The sequence below is a fragment of the Etheostoma cragini genome, chromosome 4 (genome assembly GCF_013103735.1).
Source record: "Etheostoma cragini isolate CJK2018 chromosome 4, CSU_Ecrag_1.0, whole genome shotgun sequence".
Lineage (NCBI taxonomy): Eukaryota > Metazoa > Chordata > Actinopteri > Perciformes > Percidae > Etheostoma > Etheostoma cragini.
The window spans coordinates 8,766,484-8,770,153 of NC_048410.1; the positions used below are offsets into that span (position 1 = coordinate 8,766,484).

Sequence of the window (3,670 nt, forward strand, 5' to 3'; positions counted from 1 at the left end):
TGGAGGATGGCAGCGAAGGATCAGCTGGACTGGAGCCACGCAACGGGTCAGCTGGGCTAAAGACAGGCAACGGGTCAGCTGAACAGGAGCCAGGCCAATCCACCGACAGGATAACTGGAACAGGGGTATAACACCAATGCAACAGGAACAGAAGTTGACTGGGCCACTGATACACACATACATGTACAAAACCATGACAGGCTCTGTCTGCAATGATCATCTGCATTGGTGCTGAAAGATTTGTCACTAAGGAACATCAGCTGACCATAGGTGTAGCACAGCCAAATCAATGGAGGTGAAGATCAGCCAGCTAAGGTGTGAGCTTAGACTGCTCAGACGCCAGTGTAAGAAGGTAAGGGAGGAGGAAAAGGCTGGTCTGGCAGAACACCACAACACCCTGAGGAAAAGACTAACCAGCCTGCAGCTAGCTGAGTGGCATAGGAAGAGGGGCAAGTAGAGAACCAAGAAATGTGTTGCCCTAATTTCCAATCCTTCGGGCAGAAAAGAAGTGGCAATCTTGTGTGTACTGAAGAAGAGGTTAATAAGTTCCTCAGCACCCATCACAGTGACAGTGCAAGAGACAGAGACCATCTCAGGCCATGTAAAACTTTGCGTATAACTCCGCGAGACCCACCTTAGCATTTCACACCAAGGAGCCAACTTGGAAGGAAATTGAAGAAGTTGTCAAGGCTGCTAGAACCAGCACAGCACCTGGCCCTAGTGGAGTGCCGTATGTCGTCTATAAGAGGTGCCCCAGACTCTTTAAGACGTTATGGAAACTCTTAAAGGTTATCTGGAGAAGGGGGAAGGTGGCACAGTAGTGGTCCTGTGCAGAGGTCATTTTGATTCCAGAAGGAGGAGGAGGAGGAGGAGGAGAGTTCAAGCACCGTTGAGCAGTTCGGAGTCATCTTGCTCCAAAAAAATATATTCTTTAGTATTGTTGCCTGACGCCTGACAGAGTTACTTCTGAGAAACACCTGCATCAACACCTCTGTGCAGAAGGATCCCAAAGATGCCAGGATGTGTCAAGCATACAGGAGTTGTCACCCAGCTGTTACGTGAGGCACATGTAGGCAAAGGGGATCTGGAAGTCCTCTAGCTCGATCTCACCAACACATATGGGTCAATCCCGCATGGGCTGGTGGAAACGTCACTTGACCAACACCACGTTCCAGACAAGATCAAGAGCCTCAAACTGGACAGTTAAAATTCTTTCAGTTTGAGAGTCACCTCTGGAGCGGAAATGTCTGCATTTTGTTGGCTTGAGAAGGGCATTATCACTGGATGCACTATTTCTGTGATATTGTTTGCCTTGGCAAGGCGATGAATATGCTGATGAAGTCAGCAGAGGTGGTGTGCAGAGGCCCACTCACCAAGTCAGGCATATGGCACCCCCCGATCACAGCATTTATGGATGATCTGACAGTGACCACAATGTTGGGTGCAGGGTGCAGATTGATCCTCCAGGGGCTTGAGCATCTCCTCAACTGGGCCCAGATGGATTTCAAGCCAGCCAAGTCAAGGTACCTGGTGGTGAAGAAAGGGAAGGTTACAGTCAATTTCTGCTTCTCACTAGGAGACATCCAGATACCATCTGTCAGAGACAACACCCAGGGAAAGGAAAGGAAGCAGCTGATCCAAGATAAAGTCTGAGCTGGGGTGAAAAAAAGTATGCTGCAATAAGACAGTAGGGATGCGGGAGCAGAGGGCATGGACCAGTTGGGAGCATGCGGCAGGCTGGAAGATATTGTGGACATTACTGTGGAAATCTGAGCCACACCAGATCAAATTCCTGGTTCAATCAGTCTATGGCGTCCTTCCCAGGCCATCCAACCAGGCCATCAGTATGCTGTAAGACTGGACACACTACTGTACCCACATTGCCAGAGAGGAGGTTTATTGGAGCAAATCTTGAGCTGTTGCCCAAGAGTACTGAGAGATGGCAGCTACTGTTGGTGCCATAAACAAGTGCTACAACAACAAACGGTAAGTTCTCACAAATCAAACATCAGCACTACAAAGCCTCACAAGAGCTGCAGATGAATCGTAACAAGTTAATGTTGGTAAAGTGATTAGGTGCTAAAATTCTACTGTAAAGTCCAAGCAGATCATTTACCTTATAATTTTATCAGACAAGACTGATCAAAGAAACCCTCAATGGGATAACACACAGAAGCAAGTCACACACAAGCTAGCTTTGGTGGTTATTAATAAATGCCTTTGTTAAAGAAAGGAAACATCTCCTAAGCACTTCATTGCAGAAATGAACCTGTACCCTTCAACCGTAATGTAAGAGCCAGCTACTGTATACAGCCTTAACTTCAGTTCCACATATCTTAAAACATGTTCAGTGTTGAATGTGTGAAATGTGTTTTTTAGCACAGAGAATAATAAAATTTGAGTTGAAAGCCAAGCTCTTAATCTTATTGGTGTTTTGTGCAGAAAAAGGGAAGTCATTTACAATAAAGGTTGGGAGAACTGTTTTACAGTGTTCTAAGAAAACAACCATGTGAAGGTTGTCCATAACGTCTGGTGTCAAGCTACCACTTAGAGAATACAGAACAAGAACTGCCATCATCAAATTATTTCTGTTGTTTTTACAGTCTTAAAATGTTACACACCACAGTGCTGTGTACAGTAATTTACCCTAGATTTTAAATGTTTTTTAGGACAATGATTCATACTATAGCACATTAGTATTTTACTGTATATCTGGTAACAAGTATAAACACAGCCTGCCATATTTAGACGTCATATTGATTTTGGTGAAATATGTTCCATTTTGGCAGATAATTTCAGGTAATGTTATACTAAGAATAATTTAACAGAATCTGGCAGTAGACAGGCTTAGACTTAGACTTAGACTTCTCTTTATTCATCCTTTTGGGATGACTCCCGCAGGGAAATTGAAAATTCCAGCTGCAGTTTTAGCAAGAAAAAAAATAGATAAAAAAGACAGTATAAAGACAACAAAATAACAGTAATAATTATGATAATAACAATAAGAACGTACGTCAAAAAAAACAAAAAAGACCATAAATTATTATCAAAGTGTCAGTGTTGAGTCCAGTGTTAAAGTGTTAAAGTAAGAAAGTGACCGGGTAATAATGTAAGTCCAGGTGTGTGTGTGTGTATGTATATATGTATGTATGTATGTGTACTGTACGTATGTATGTATGTATGTATTGTAGAGTGTGTGTAGATTAGAGCTGTATGGTCATGTTGGGGCTGGGGCAATAAGTATTTTAACGTATTTGTATGCTACAGAATATATGCTATTCCTGCCAGGAAGGCACAACAGAAAGAGGGGGATTTCTAATGATGAGTCAGCCATGATTTGAAATGCTATTGGCTTAAAAGGCTCACTGACATTACTGTAAGTGTGTTGTTCCTGGTAAAACTGACAGTGTGTACAGTGCATTTTGATTTGAAATAATTTTTTATGTTTTTAAAAGGCTTGAGGTAACATTTAGGTTCAAATGAATTGCCTGCTTGTTAACAGCTTTAATGTTAGCAAAACAGTTTCTGCCAAATAAATTATGTAATTAAGTGCTTCTGCAAAAAACAGAAGAAACAAATAGAAATGATGCGTCGGTATTTAATCAGTTCACATCAGCTTTTCTTCTTGAAAACTGTATCCTGCACCATCAATTGGTCATGAACAACTACA

The 3,670-nt window shown here is 42.4% G+C and overlaps 1 pseudogene; it reads left to right on the forward strand.

Annotated features, from left to right (window-relative positions):
- Window positions 1-289: 289 nt before the first annotated feature.
- On the forward strand, window positions 290-1,653 carry LOC117943398 (annotated as a pseudogene).
- Window positions 1,654-3,670: the final 2,017 nt, after the last annotated feature.